The sequence below is a fragment of the Gasterosteus aculeatus genome, chromosome 12, assembly GCF_964276395.1.
Source record: "Gasterosteus aculeatus chromosome 12, fGasAcu3.hap1.1, whole genome shotgun sequence".
Classification (NCBI taxonomy): Eukaryota; Metazoa; Chordata; class Actinopteri; order Perciformes; family Gasterosteidae; genus Gasterosteus; species Gasterosteus aculeatus.
In genome coordinates this window covers 4,878,592-4,891,491 of record NC_135700.1, presented here as the reverse complement: position 1 = coordinate 4,891,491, position 12,900 = coordinate 4,878,592, and the positions used below count along the sequence as shown (strand labels likewise).

Sequence of the window (12,900 nt, the reverse complement as noted above, 5' to 3'; positions counted from 1 at the left end):
GGAAATACCTGTTGACCCAAACCGGACAACATTATAAAAATGTCCTTCGAGCCGGAGTTGAACCAGCGACCTAAGGATACCTGCTAATTGCACATTGAACATCAGCCTACAGTCCTCCGCTCTACCAACTGAGCTATCGAAGGGTAAAGAAAGAGACCTGCATTTTAGCGTGTATATTGAGGACGGAGCTGCCGATAAACCAAAGCTTTTTCGACAAAGAATGAATGGATTCTTAATGATGAATATTGATGAGAAGCAAGGGTTGAGCTTGTTTTACAAAGGATGGATGGATTTGTTATTAGGAATATTGATGAGAAGCAAGGGTTGAGCTTGTTTTACAAAGAATGGATGGATTTGTCATGAGGAATATTTGCAAGAAGCAAGGGTTTGCGATCAGGAAATACCTGTTGACCCAAACAGGACAACATTATAAAAATGTCCTTCGAGCCGGAGTTGAACCAGCGACCTAAGGATACCTGCTAATTGCACATTGAACATCAGCCTACAGTCCTCCGCTCTACCAACTGAGCTATCGAAGGGTAAAGAAAGAAATCTGCATTTTAGCGTGTATATTGAGGATGGAGCTGCCGATAAACCAAAGCTTTTTTGACAAAGAATGAATGGATTCTTAATGAGGAATATTGATGAGAAGCAAGGGTTGAGCTTGTTTTACAAAGGATGGATGGATTTGTTGAACCAGCGACCTAAGTATACCTGCTAATTGCACATTGAACATCAGCCTACAGTCCTCCGCTCTACCAACTGAGCTATCGAAGGGTAAAGAAAGAGACCTGCATTTTAGCGTGTATATTGAGGACGGAGCTGCCGATAAACCAAAGCTTTTTTGACAAAGAATGAATGGATTCTTAATGAGGAATATTGATGAGAAGCAAGGTTTGAGCTTGTTTTACAAAGATTGGATGGATTTGTCATGAGGAATATTGACAAGAAGCAATTGTTTGCGATCAGGAAATACCTGTTGACCCAAACCGGACAACATTATAAAAATGTCCTTCGACCCGGAGTTGAACCAGCGACCTAAGGATACCTGCTAATTGCACATTGAACATCAGCCTACAGTCCTCCGCTCTACCAACTGAGCTATCGAAGGGTAAAGAAAGAGACCTGCATTTTAGCGTGTATATTGAGGACGGAGCTGCCAATAAACCAAAGCTTTTTTGACAAAGAATGAATGGATTCTTAATGAGGAATATTGATGAGAAGCAAGGGTTGAGCTTGTTTTACAAAGGATGGATGGATTTGTTATGAGGAATATTGATGAGAAGCAAGGGTTGAGCTTGTTTTACAAAGAATGGATGGATTTGTCATGAGGAATATTGACAAGAAGCAAGGGTTTGCGATCAGGAAATACCTGTTGACCCAAACCGGACAACATTATAAAAATGTCCTTCGAGCCGGAGTTGAACCAGCGACCTAAGGATACCTGCTAATTGCACATTGAACATCAGCCTACAGTCCTCCGCTCTACCAACTGAGCTATCGAAGGGTAAAGAAAGAGACCTGCATTTTAGCGTGTATATTGAGGACGGAGCTGCCGATAAACCAAAGCTATTTTGACAAAGAATGAATGGATTCTTAATGAGGAATATTGATGAGAAGCAAGGGTTGAGCTTGTTTTACAAAGGATGGATGGATTTGTTATTAGGAATATTGATGAGAAGCAAGGGTTGAGCTTGTTTTACAAAGAATGGATGGATTTGTCATGAGGAATATTGACAAGAAGCAAGGGTTTGCAATCAGGAAATACCTGTTGACCCAAACCGGACAACATTATAAAAATGTCCTTCGAGCCGGAGTTGAACCAGCGACCTAAGGATACCTGCTAATTGCACATTGAACATCAGCCTACAGTCCTCCGCTCTACCAACTGAGCTATCGAAGGGTAAAGAAAGAGACCTGCATTTTAGCGTGTATATTGAGGACGGAGCTGCCGATAAACCAAAGCTTTTTTGACAAAGAATGAATGGATTCTTTATGAGGAATATTGATGAGAAGCAAGGGTTGAGCTTGTTTTACAAAGGATGGATGGATTTGTTATGAGGAATATTGATGAGAAGCAAGGGTTGAGCTTGTTTTACAAATAATGAATGGATTTGTCATGAGGAATATTGACAAGAAGCAAGGGTTTGCGATCAGGAAATACCTGTTGACCCAAACCGGACAACATTATAAAAATGTCCTTCGAGCCGGAGTTGAACCAGCGACCTAAGGATACCTGCTAATTGCACATTGAACATCAGCCTACAGTCCTCCGCTCTACCAACTGAGCTATCGAAGGGTAAAGAAAGAGACCTGCATTTTAGCGTGTATATTGAGGACGGAGCTGCCGATAAACCAAAGCTATTTTGACAAAGAATGAATGGATTCTTAATGAGGAATATTGATGAGAAGAAAGGGTTGAGCTTGTTTTACAAAGGATGGATGGATTTGTTATGAGGAATATTGATGAGAAGCAAGGGTTGAGCTTGTTTTACAAATAATGAATGGATTTGTCATGAGGAATATTGACAAGAAGCAAGGGTTTGCGATTAGGAAATACCTGTTGACCCAAACCGGACAACATTATAAAAATGTCCTTCGAGCCGGAGTTGAACCAGCGACCTAAGGATACCTGCTAATTGCAGATTGAACATCAGCCTACAGTCCTCCGCTCTACCAACTGAGCTATCGAAGGGTAAAGAAAGAGACCTGCATTTTAGCGTGTATATTGAGGACGGAGCTGCCGATAAACCAAAGCTTTTTTGACAAAGAATGAATGGATTCTTAATGAGGAATATTGATGAGAAGCAAGGGTTGAGCTTGTTTTACAAAGGATGGATGGATTTGTTATGAGGAATATTGATGAGAAGCAAGGGTTGAGCTTGTTCTACAAAGAATGAATGGATTTGTCATGAGGAATATTGACAAGAAGCAAGGGTTTGCGATCAGGAAATACCTGTTGACCCAAAACGGACAACATTATAAAAATGTCCTTCGAGCCGGAGTTGAACCAGCGACCTAAGGATACCTGCTAATTGCAGATTGAACATCAGCCTACAGTCCTCCACTCTACCAACTGAGCTATCGAAGGGTAAAGAAAGAGACCTGCATTTTAGCGTGTATATTGAGGACGGAGCTGCCGATAAACCAAAGCTTTTTTGACAAAGAATGAATGGATTCTTAATGAGGAATATTGATGAGAAGCAAGGGTTGAGCTTGTTTTACAAAGGATGGATGGATTTGTTATTAGGAATATTGATGAGAAGCAAGGGTTGAGCTTGTTTTACAAATAATGAATGGATTTGTCATGAGGAATATTTGCAAGAAGCAAGGGTTTGCGATCAGGAAATACCTGTTGACCCAAACAGGACAACATTATAAAAATGTCCTTCGAGCCGGAGTTGAACCAGCGACCTAAGGATACCTGCTAATTGCACATTGAACATCAGCCTACAGTCCTCCGCTCTACCAACTGAGCTATCGAAGGGTAAAGAAAGAAATCTGCATTTTAGCGTGTATATTGAGGATGGAGCTGACAATAAACCAAGGCTTGTTTGACAAAGAATGAATGGATTCTTAATGGGGAATATTGATAAGAAGCAAGGGTTGAGCTTGTTTTACAAAGAATGGATGGATTTGTCATGAGGAATATTGACAAGAAGCAAGGGTTTGCGATCAGGAAATACCTGTTGACCCAAACCGGACAACATTATAAAAATGTCCTTCGAGCCGGAGTTGAACCAGCGACCTAAGGATACCTGCTAATTGCAGATTGAACATCAGCCTACAGTCCTCCGCTCTACCAACTGAGCTATCGAAGGGTAAAGAAAGAGACCTGCATTTTAGCGTGTATATTGAGGACGGAGCTGCCGATAAACCAAAGCTATTTTGACAAAGAATGAATGGATTCTTAATGAGGAATATTGATGAGAAGCAAGGGTTGAGCTTGTTTTACAAAGAATGGATGGATTTGTCATGAGGAATATTGACAAGAAGCAAGGGTTTGCAATCAGGAAATACCTGTTGACCCAAACCGGACAACATTATAAAAATGTCCTTCGAGCCGGGGTTGAACCAGCGACCTAAGGATACCTGCTAATTGCAGATTGAACATCAGCCTACAGTCCTCCACTCTACCAACTGAGCTATCGAAGGGTAAAGAAAGAGACCTGCATTTTAGCGTGTATATTGAGGACGGAGCTGCCGATAAACCAAAGCTTTTTTGACAAAGAATGAATGGATTCTTAATGAGGAATATTGATGAGAAGCAAGGGTTGAGCTTGTTTTACAAAGGATGAATGGATTTGTCATGAGGAATATTGACAAGAAGCAAGGGTTTGCGATCAGGAAATACCTGTTGACCCAAAACGGACAACATTATAAAAATGTCCTTCGAGCCGGAGTTGAACCAGCGACCTAAGGATACCTGCTAATTGCAGATTGAACATCAGCCTACAGTCCTCCACTCTACCAACTGAGCTATCGAAGGGTAAAGAAAGAGACCTGCATTTTAGCGTGTATATTGAGGACGGAGCTGCCGATAAACCAAAGCTATTTTGACAAAGAATGAATGGATTCTTAATGAGGAATATTGATGAGAAGCAAGGGTTGAGCTTGTTTTACAAAGGATGGATGGATTTGTTATTAGGAATATTGATGAGAAGCAAGGGTTGAGCTTGTTTTACAAAGAATGGATGGATTTGTCATGAGGAATATTGACAAGAAGCAAGGGTTTGCAATCAGGAAATACCTGTTGACCCAAACCGGACAACATTATAAAAATGTCCTTCGAGCCGGAGTTGAACCAGCGACCTAAGGATACCTGCTAATTGCACATTGAACATCAGCCTACAGTCCTCCGCTCTACCAACTGAGCTATCGAAGGGTAAAGAAAGAGACCTGCATTTTAGCGTGTATATTGAGGACGGAGCTGCCGATAAACCAAAGCTTTTTTGACAAAGAATGAATGGATTCTTTATGAGGAATATTGATGAGAAGCAAGGGTTGAGCTTGTTTTACAAAGGATGGATGGATTTGTTATGAGGAATATTGATGAGAAGCAAGGGTTGAGCTTGTTTTACAAATAATGAATGGATTTGTCATGAGGAATATTGACAAGAAGCAAGGGTTTGCGATCAGGAAATACCTGTTGACCCAAACCGGACAACATTATAAAAATGTCCTTCGAGCCGGAGTTGAACCAGCGACCTAAGGATACCTGCTAATTGCACATTGAACATCAGCCTACAGTCCTCCGCTCTACCAACTGAGCTATCGAAGGGTAAAGAAAGAGACCTGCATTTTAGCGTGTATATTGAGGACGGAGCTGCCGATAAACCAAAGCTATTTTGACAAAGAATGAATGGATTCTTAATGAGGAATATTGATGAGAAGAAAGGGTTGAGCTTGTTTTACAAAGGATGGATGGATTTGTTATGAGGAATATTGATGAGAAGCAAGGGTTGAGCTTGTTTTACAAATAATGAATGGATTTGTCATGAGGAATATTGACAAGAAGCAAGGGTTTGCGATCAGGAAATACCTGTTGACCCAAACCGGACAACATTATAAAAATGTCCTTCGAGCCGGAGTTGAACCAGCGACCTAAGGATACCTGCTAATTGCAGATTGAACATCAGCCTACAGTCCTCCGCTCTACCAACTGAGCTATCGAAGGGTAAAGAAAGAGACCTGCATTTTAGCGTGTATATTGAGGACGGAGCTGCCGATAAACCAAAGCTTTTTTGACAAAGAATGAATGGATTCTTAATGAGGAATATTGATGAGAAGCAAGGGTTGAGCTTGTTTTACAAAGGATGGATGGATTTGTTATGAGGAATATTGATGAGAAGCAAGGGTTGAGCTTGTTCTACAAAGAATGAATGGATTTGTCATGAGGAATATTGACAAGAAGCAAGGGTTTGCGATCAGGAAATACCTGTTGACCCAAAACGGACAACATTATAAAAATGTCCTTCGAGCCGGAGTTGAACCAGCGACCTAAGGATACCTGCTAATTGCAGATTGAACATCAGCCTACAGTCCTCCACTCTACCAACTGAGCTATCGAAGGGTAAAGAAAGAGACCTGCATTTTAGCGTGTATATTGAGGACGGAGCTGCCGATAAACCAAAGCTTTTTTGACAAAGAATGAATGGATTCTTAATGATGAATATTGATGAGAAGCAAGGGTTTGAGCTTGTTTTACAAAGGATGGATGGATTTGTCATGAGGAATATTGACAAGAAGCAATTGTTTGCGATCAGGAAATACCTGTTGACCCAAACCGGACAACATTATAAAAATGTCCTTCGAGCCGGAGTTGAACCAGCGACCTAAGGATACCTGCTAATTGCAGATTGAACATCAGCCTACAGTCCTCCACTCTACCAACTGAGCTATCGAAGGGTAAAGAAAGAGACCTGCATTTTAGCGTGTATATTGAGGACGGAGCTGCCGATAAACCAAAGCTTTTTTGACAAAGAATGAATGGATTCTTAATGAGGAATATTGATGAGAAGCAAGGGTTGAGCTTGTTTTACAAAGGATGGATGGATTTGTTGAACCAGCGACCTAAGTATACCTGCTAATTGCAGATTGAACATCAGCCTACAGTCCTCCGCTCTACCAACTGAGCTATCGAAGGGTAAAGAAAGAGACCTGCATTTTAGCGTGTATATTGAGGACGGAGCTGCCGATAAACCAAAGCTATTTTGACAAAGAATGAATGGATTCTTAATGAGGAATATTGATGAGAAGCAAGGGTTGAGCTTGTTTTACAAAGATTGGATGGATTTGTCATGAGGAATATTGACAAGAAGCAAGGGTTTGCAATCAGGAAATACCTGTTGACCCAAACCGGACAACATTATAAAAATGTCCTTCGAGCCGGAGTTGAACCAGCGACCTAAGGATACCTGCTAATTGCACATTGAACATCAGCCTACAGTCCTCCGCTCTACCAACTGAGCTATTGAAGGGTAAAGAAAGAGGCCTGCATTTTAGCGTGTATATTGAGGACGGAGCTGCCGATAAACCAAAGCTTTTTTGACAAAGAATGAATGGATTCTTAATGATGAATATTGATGAGAAGCAAGGGTTGAGCTTGTTTTACAAAGGATGGATGGATTTGTCATGAGGAATATTGACAAGAAGCAAGGGTTTGCGATCAGGAAATACCTGTTGACCCAAACCGGACAACATTATAAAAATGTCCTTCGAGCCGGAGTTGAACCAGCGACCTAAGGATACCTGCTAATTGCACATTGAACATCAGCCTACAGTCCTCCGCTCTACCAACTGAGCTATCGAAGGGTAAAGAAAGAGACCTGCATTTTAGCGTGTATATTGAGGACGGAGCTGCCGATAAACCAAAGCTTTTTTGACAAAGAATGAATGGATTCTTAATGAGGAATATTGATGAGAAGCAAGGGTTGAGCTTGTTTTACAAAGGATGGATGGATTTGTTATGAGGAATATTGATGAGAAGCAAGGGTTGAGCTTGTTTTACAAAGAATGAATGGATTTGTCATGAGGAATATTGACAAGAAGCAAGGGTTTGCGATCAGGAAATACCTGTTGACCCAAACCGGACAACATTATAAAAATGTCCTTCGAGCCGGAGTTGAACCAGCGACCTAAGGATACCTGCTAATTGCACATTGAACATCAGCCTACAGTCCTCCGCTCTACCAACTGAGCTATCGAAGGGTAAAGAAAGAGACCTGCATTTTAGCGTGTATATTGAGGACGGAGCTGCCGATAAACCAAAACTTTTTTGACAAAGAATGAATGGATTCTTAATGATGAATATTGATGAGAAGCAAGGGTTGAGCTTGTTTTACAAAGGATGGATGGATTTGTTGAACCAGCGACCTAAGTATACCTGCTAATTGCAGATTGAACATCAGCCTACAGTCCTCCGCTCTACCAACTGAGCTATCGAAGGGTAAAGAAAGAAGTCTGCATTTTAGCGTGTATATTGAGGATGGAGCTGACAATACACCAAGGCTTGTTTGACAAAGAATGAATGGATTCTTAATGGGGAATATTGATAAGAAGCAAGGGTTGAGCTTGTTTTACAAAGAATGGATGGATATGTCATGAGGAATATTGACAAGAAGCAAGGGTTTGCGATCAGGAAATACCTGTTGACCCAAACCGGACAACATTATAAAAATGTCCTTCGAGCCGGAGTTGAACCAGCGACCTAAGGATACCTGCTAATTGCACATTGAACATCAGCCTACAGTCCTCCGCTCTACCAACTGAGCTATCGAAGGGTAAAGAAAGAGACCTGCATTTTAGCGTGTATATTGAGGACGGAGCTGCCGATAAACCAAAGCTTTTTTGACAAAGAATGAATGGATTCTTAATGAGGAATATTGATAAGAAGCAAGGGTTGAGCTTGTTTTACAAAGAATGGATGGATTAGTCATGAGGAATATTGACAAGAAGCAAGGGTTTGCAATCAGGAAATACCTGTTGACCCAAACCGGACAACATTATAAAAATGTCCTTCGAGCCGGAGTTGAACCAGCGACCTAAGGATACCTGCTAATTGCACATTGAACATCAGCCTACAGTCCTCCGCTCTACCAACTGAGCTATCGAAGGGTAAAGAAAGAGACCTGCATTTTAGCGTGTATATTGAGGACGGAGCTGCCGGTAAACCAAAGCTTTTTTGACAAAGAATGAATGGATTCTTAATGATGAATATTGATGAGAAGCAAGGGTTGAGCTTGTTTTACAAAGGATGGATGGATTTGTTGAACCAGCGACCTAAGTATACCTGCTAATTGCAGATTGAACATCAGCCTAGAGTCCTCCGCTCTACCAACTGAGCTATCGAAGGGTAAAGAAAGAGACCTGCATTTTAGCGTGTATATTGAGGACGGAGCTGCCAATAAACCAAAGCTTTTTTGACAAAGAATGAATGGATTCTTAATGAGGAATATTGATGAGAAGCAAGGGTTGAGCTTGTTTTACAAAGGATGGATGGATTTGTTATGAGGAATATTGACAAGAAGCAATTGTTTGCGATCAGGAAATCCCTGTTGACCCAAACCGGACAACATTATAAAAATGTCCTTCGAGCCGGAGTTGAACTAGCGACCTAAGGATACCTGCTAATTGCACATTGAACATCAGCCTACAGTCCTCCGCTCTACCAACTGAGCTATCGAAGGGTAAAGAAAGAGACCTGCATTTTAGCGTGTATATTGAGGACGGAGCTGCCAATAAACCAAAGCTTTTTTGACAAAGAATGAATGGATTCTTAATGAGGAATATTGATGAGAAGCAAGGGTTGAGCTTGTTTTACAAAGGATGGATGGATTTGTTATGAGGAATATTGACAAGAAGCAAGGGTTTGCGATCAGGAAATACCTGTTGACCCAAACCGGACAACATTATAAAAATGTCCTTCGAGCCGGAGTTGAACCAGCGACCTAAGGATACCTGCTAATTGCACATTGAACATCAGCCTAAAGTCCTCCGCTCTACCAACTGAGCTATCGAAGGGTAAAGAAAGAGACCTGCATTTTAGCGTGTATATTGAGGACGGAGCTGCCGATAAACCAAAGCTTTTTTGACAAAGAATGAATGGATTTTTAATGAGGAATATTGATGAGAAGCAAGGGTTGAGCTTGTTTTACAAAGGATGGATGGATTTGTTATTAGGAATATTGATGAGAAGCAAGGGTTGAGCTTGTTTTACAAAGAATGGATGGATTTGTCATGAGGAATATTTGCAAGAAGCAAGGGTTTGCGATCAGGAAATACCTGTTGACCCAAACAGGACAACATTATAAAAATGTCCTTCGAGCCGGAGTTGAACCAGCGACCTAAGGATACCTGCTAATTGCACATTGAACATCAGCCTACAGTCCTCCGCTCTACCAACTGAGCTATCGAAGGGTAAAGAAAGAGACCTGCATTTTAGCGTGTATATTGAGGACGGAGCTGCCGATAAACCAAAGCTATTTTGACAAAGAATGAATGGATTCTTAATGAGGAATATTGATGAGAAGCAAGGGTTGAGCTTGTTTTACAAAGAATGGATGGATTTGTCATGAGGAATATTGACAAGAAGCAAGGGTTTGCAATCAGGAAATACCTGTTGACCCAAACCGGACAACATTATAAAAATGTCCTTCGAGCCGGGGTTGAACCAGCGACCTAAAGATACCTGCTAATTGCAGATTGAACATCAGCCTACAGTCCTCCGCTCTACCAACTGAGCTATTGAAGGGTAAAGAAAGAGCCCTGCATTTTAGCGTGTATATTGAGGACGGAGCTGCCGATAAACCAAAGCTTTTTTGACAAAGAATGAATGGATTCTTAATGATGAATATTGATGAGAAGCAAGGGTTGAGCTTGTTTTACAAAGGATGGATGGATTTGTCATGAGGAATATTGACAAGAAGCAAGGGTTTGCGATCAGGAAATACCTGTTGACCCAAACCGGACAACATTATAAAAATGTCCTTCGAGCCGGAGTTGAACCAGCGACCTAAGGATACCTGCTAATTGCACATTGAACATCAGCCTACAGTCCTCCGCTCTACCAACTGAGCTATCGAAGGGTAAAGAAAGAGACCTGCATTTTAGCGTGTATATTGAGGACGGAGCTGCCGATAAACCAAAGCTTTTTTGACAAAGAATGAATGGATTCTTAATGAGGAATATTGATGAGAAGCAAGGGTTGAGCTTGTTTTACAAAGGATGGATGGATTTGTTATGAGGAATATTGATGAGAAGCAAGGGTTGAGCTTGTTTTACAAAGAATGAATGGATTTGTCATGAGGAATATTGACAAGAAGCAAGGGTTTGCGATCAGGAAATACCTGTTGACCCAAACCGGACAACATTATAAAAATGTCCTTCGACCCGGAGTTGAACCAGCGACCTAAGGATACCTGCTAATTGCACATTGAACATCAGCCTACAGTCCTCCGCTCTACCAACTGAGCTATCGAAGGGTAAAGAAAGAGACCTGCATTTTAGCGTGTATATTGAGGACGGAGCTGCCAATAAACCAAAGCTTTTTTGACAAAGAATGAATGGATTCTTAATGAGGAATATTGATGAGAAGCAAGGGTTGAGCTTGTTTTACAAAGGATGGATGGATTTGTTATGAGGAATATTGATGAGAAGCAAGGGTTGAGCTTGTTTTACAAAGAATGGATGGATTTGTCATGAGGAATATTGACAAGAAGCAAGGGTTTGCGATCAGGAAATACCTGTTGACCCAAACCGGACAACATTATAAAAATGTCCTTCGAGCCGGAGTTGAACCAGCGACCTAAGGATACCTGCTAATTGCACATTGAACATCAGCCTACAGTCCTCCGCTCTACCAACTGAGCTATCGAAGGGTAAAGAAAGAGACCTGCATTTTAGCGTGTATATTGAGGACGGAGCTGCCGATAAACCAAAGCTTTTTTGACAAAGAATGAATGGATTCTTAATGAGGAATATTGATAAGAAGCAAGGGTTGAGCTTGTTTTACAAAGAATGGATGGATTTGTCATGAGGAATATTGACAAGAAGCAAGGGTTTGCGATCAGGAAATACCTGTTGACCCAAACCGGACAACATTATAAAAATGTCCTTCGAGCCGGAGTTGAACCAGCGACCTAAGGATACCTGCTAATTGCACATTGAACATCAGCCTACAGTCCTCCGCTCTACCAACTGAGCTATCGAAGGGTAAAGAAAGAGACCTGCATTTTAGCGTGTATATTGAGGACGGAGCTGCCGATAAACCAAAGCTTTTTTGACAAAGAATGAATGGATTCTTAATGAGGAATATTGATAAGAAGCAAGGGTTGAGCTTGTTTTACAAAGAATGGATGGATTAGTCATGAGGAATATTGACAAGAAGCAAGGGTTTGCAATCAGGAAATACCTGTTGACCCAAACCGGACAACATTATAAAAATGTCCTTCGAGCCGGAGTTGAACCAGCGACCTAAGGATACCTGCTAATTGCACATTGAACATCAGCCTACAGTCCTCCGCTCTACCAACTGAGCTATCGAAGGGTAAAGAAAGAGACCTGCATTTTAGCGTGTATATTGAGGACGGAGCTGCCGGTAAACCAAAGCTTTTTTGACAAAGAATGAATGGATTCTTAATGATGAATATTGATGAGAAGCAAGGGTTGAGCTTGTTTTACAAAGGATGGATGGATTTGTTGAACCAGCGACCTAAGTATACCTGCTAATTGCAGATTGAACATCAGCCTACAGTCCTCCGCTCTACCAACTGAGCTATCGAAGGGTAAAGAAAGAGACCTGCATTTTAGCGTGTATATTGAGGACGGAGCTGCCGATAAACCAAAGCTTTTTTGACAAAGAATGAATGGATTCTTAATGAGGAATATTGATGAGAAGCAAGGTTTGAGCTTGTTTTACAAAGATTGGATGGATTTGTCATGAGGAATATTGACAAGAAGCAATTGTTTGCGATCAGGAAATCCCTGTTGACCCAAACCGGACAACATTATAAAAATGTCCTTCGAGCCGGAGTTGAACCAGCGACCTAAGGATACCTGCTAATTGCACATTGAACATCAGCCTACAGTCCTCCGCTCTACCAACTGAGCTATCGAAGGGTAAAGAAAGAGACCTGCATTTTAGCGTGTATATTGAGGACGGAGCTGCCAATAAACCAAAGCTTTTTTGACAAAGAATGAATGGATTCTTAATGAGGAATATTGATGAGAAGCAAGGGTTGAGCTTGTTTTACAAAGGATGGATGGATTTGTTATGAGGAATATTGATGAGAAGCAAGGGTTGAGCTTGTTTTACAAAGAATGGATGGATTTGTCATGAGGAATATTGACAAGAAGCAAGGGTTTGCGATCAGGAAATACCTGTTGACCCAAACCGGACAA

General features: G+C 41.3%; 21 non-coding genes across 21 annotated transcripts; all 21 read right to left on the bottom strand.

Annotated features, from left to right (window-relative positions):
- Positions 1–42: 42 nt before the first annotated feature.
- trnay-gua (transfer RNA tyrosine (anticodon GUA)) lies at positions 43–143 on the bottom strand. The gene is made up of 2 exons: positions 107–143; positions 43–78 (listed from the first exon to the last, which is right to left on the bottom strand). It is a non-coding gene; the product is annotated as a tRNA-Tyr (tRNA).
- A 295-nt stretch (positions 144–438) lies between these two features.
- trnay-gua (transfer RNA tyrosine (anticodon GUA)) lies at positions 439–539 on the bottom strand. The gene is made up of 2 exons: positions 503–539; positions 439–474 (listed from the first exon to the last, which is right to left on the bottom strand). It is a non-coding gene; the product is annotated as a tRNA-Tyr (tRNA).
- An 867-nt stretch (positions 540–1,406) lies between these two features.
- Positions 1,407–1,507, bottom strand: trnay-gua (transfer RNA tyrosine (anticodon GUA)). The gene is made up of 2 exons: positions 1,471–1,507; positions 1,407–1,442 (listed from the first exon to the last, which is right to left on the bottom strand). It is a non-coding gene; the product is annotated as a tRNA-Tyr (tRNA).
- Positions 1,508–1,802: 295 nt separating this feature from the next.
- Positions 1,803–1,903, bottom strand: trnay-gua (transfer RNA tyrosine (anticodon GUA)). Its single transcript has 2 exons — positions 1,867–1,903; positions 1,803–1,838 (listed from the first exon to the last, which is right to left on the bottom strand). It is a non-coding gene; the product is annotated as a tRNA-Tyr (tRNA).
- Positions 1,904–2,198: 295 nt separating this feature from the next.
- trnay-gua (transfer RNA tyrosine (anticodon GUA)) lies at positions 2,199–2,299 on the bottom strand. Its single transcript has 2 exons — positions 2,263–2,299; positions 2,199–2,234 (listed from the first exon to the last, which is right to left on the bottom strand). It is a non-coding gene; the product is annotated as a tRNA-Tyr (tRNA).
- A 295-nt stretch (positions 2,300–2,594) lies between these two features.
- trnay-gua (transfer RNA tyrosine (anticodon GUA)) lies at positions 2,595–2,695 on the bottom strand. Its single transcript has 2 exons — positions 2,659–2,695; positions 2,595–2,630 (listed from the first exon to the last, which is right to left on the bottom strand). It is a non-coding gene; the product is annotated as a tRNA-Tyr (tRNA).
- Positions 2,696–3,386: 691 nt separating this feature from the next.
- On the bottom strand, positions 3,387–3,487 carry trnay-gua (transfer RNA tyrosine (anticodon GUA)). Its single transcript has 2 exons — positions 3,451–3,487; positions 3,387–3,422 (listed from the first exon to the last, which is right to left on the bottom strand). It is a non-coding gene; the product is annotated as a tRNA-Tyr (tRNA).
- A 233-nt stretch (positions 3,488–3,720) lies between these two features.
- Positions 3,721–3,821, bottom strand: trnay-gua (transfer RNA tyrosine (anticodon GUA)). Its single transcript has 2 exons — positions 3,785–3,821; positions 3,721–3,756 (listed from the first exon to the last, which is right to left on the bottom strand). It is a non-coding gene; the product is annotated as a tRNA-Tyr (tRNA).
- A 963-nt stretch (positions 3,822–4,784) lies between these two features.
- Positions 4,785–4,885, bottom strand: trnay-gua (transfer RNA tyrosine (anticodon GUA)). The gene is made up of 2 exons: positions 4,849–4,885; positions 4,785–4,820 (listed from the first exon to the last, which is right to left on the bottom strand). It is a non-coding gene; the product is annotated as a tRNA-Tyr (tRNA).
- Positions 4,886–5,180: 295 nt separating this feature from the next.
- On the bottom strand, positions 5,181–5,281 carry trnay-gua (transfer RNA tyrosine (anticodon GUA)). Its single transcript has 2 exons — positions 5,245–5,281; positions 5,181–5,216 (listed from the first exon to the last, which is right to left on the bottom strand). It is a non-coding gene; the product is annotated as a tRNA-Tyr (tRNA).
- Positions 5,282–5,576: 295 nt separating this feature from the next.
- Positions 5,577–5,677, bottom strand: trnay-gua (transfer RNA tyrosine (anticodon GUA)). Its single transcript has 2 exons — positions 5,641–5,677; positions 5,577–5,612 (listed from the first exon to the last, which is right to left on the bottom strand). It is a non-coding gene; the product is annotated as a tRNA-Tyr (tRNA).
- Positions 5,678–7,213: 1,536 nt separating this feature from the next.
- On the bottom strand, positions 7,214–7,314 carry trnay-gua (transfer RNA tyrosine (anticodon GUA)). The gene is made up of 2 exons: positions 7,278–7,314; positions 7,214–7,249 (listed from the first exon to the last, which is right to left on the bottom strand). It is a non-coding gene; the product is annotated as a tRNA-Tyr (tRNA).
- A 295-nt stretch (positions 7,315–7,609) lies between these two features.
- Positions 7,610–7,710, bottom strand: trnay-gua (transfer RNA tyrosine (anticodon GUA)). The gene is made up of 2 exons: positions 7,674–7,710; positions 7,610–7,645 (listed from the first exon to the last, which is right to left on the bottom strand). It is a non-coding gene; the product is annotated as a tRNA-Tyr (tRNA).
- Positions 7,711–8,181: 471 nt separating this feature from the next.
- On the bottom strand, positions 8,182–8,282 carry trnay-gua (transfer RNA tyrosine (anticodon GUA)). Its single transcript has 2 exons — positions 8,246–8,282; positions 8,182–8,217 (listed from the first exon to the last, which is right to left on the bottom strand). It is a non-coding gene; the product is annotated as a tRNA-Tyr (tRNA).
- Positions 8,283–8,515: 233 nt separating this feature from the next.
- On the bottom strand, positions 8,516–8,616 carry trnay-gua (transfer RNA tyrosine (anticodon GUA)). Its single transcript has 2 exons — positions 8,580–8,616; positions 8,516–8,551 (listed from the first exon to the last, which is right to left on the bottom strand). It is a non-coding gene; the product is annotated as a tRNA-Tyr (tRNA).
- A 1,201-nt stretch (positions 8,617–9,817) lies between these two features.
- Positions 9,818–9,918, bottom strand: trnay-gua (transfer RNA tyrosine (anticodon GUA)). Its single transcript has 2 exons — positions 9,882–9,918; positions 9,818–9,853 (listed from the first exon to the last, which is right to left on the bottom strand). It is a non-coding gene; the product is annotated as a tRNA-Tyr (tRNA).
- Positions 9,919–10,485: 567 nt separating this feature from the next.
- On the bottom strand, positions 10,486–10,586 carry trnay-gua (transfer RNA tyrosine (anticodon GUA)). The gene is made up of 2 exons: positions 10,550–10,586; positions 10,486–10,521 (listed from the first exon to the last, which is right to left on the bottom strand). It is a non-coding gene; the product is annotated as a tRNA-Tyr (tRNA).
- Positions 10,587–11,277: 691 nt separating this feature from the next.
- trnay-gua (transfer RNA tyrosine (anticodon GUA)) lies at positions 11,278–11,378 on the bottom strand. The gene is made up of 2 exons: positions 11,342–11,378; positions 11,278–11,313 (listed from the first exon to the last, which is right to left on the bottom strand). It is a non-coding gene; the product is annotated as a tRNA-Tyr (tRNA).
- A 233-nt stretch (positions 11,379–11,611) lies between these two features.
- trnay-gua (transfer RNA tyrosine (anticodon GUA)) lies at positions 11,612–11,712 on the bottom strand. The gene is made up of 2 exons: positions 11,676–11,712; positions 11,612–11,647 (listed from the first exon to the last, which is right to left on the bottom strand). It is a non-coding gene; the product is annotated as a tRNA-Tyr (tRNA).
- A 233-nt stretch (positions 11,713–11,945) lies between these two features.
- On the bottom strand, positions 11,946–12,046 carry trnay-gua (transfer RNA tyrosine (anticodon GUA)). Its single transcript has 2 exons — positions 12,010–12,046; positions 11,946–11,981 (listed from the first exon to the last, which is right to left on the bottom strand). It is a non-coding gene; the product is annotated as a tRNA-Tyr (tRNA).
- A 471-nt stretch (positions 12,047–12,517) lies between these two features.
- Positions 12,518–12,618, bottom strand: trnay-gua (transfer RNA tyrosine (anticodon GUA)). Its single transcript has 2 exons — positions 12,582–12,618; positions 12,518–12,553 (listed from the first exon to the last, which is right to left on the bottom strand). It is a non-coding gene; the product is annotated as a tRNA-Tyr (tRNA).
- Between the last annotated feature and the right edge of the window lie 282 nt (positions 12,619–12,900).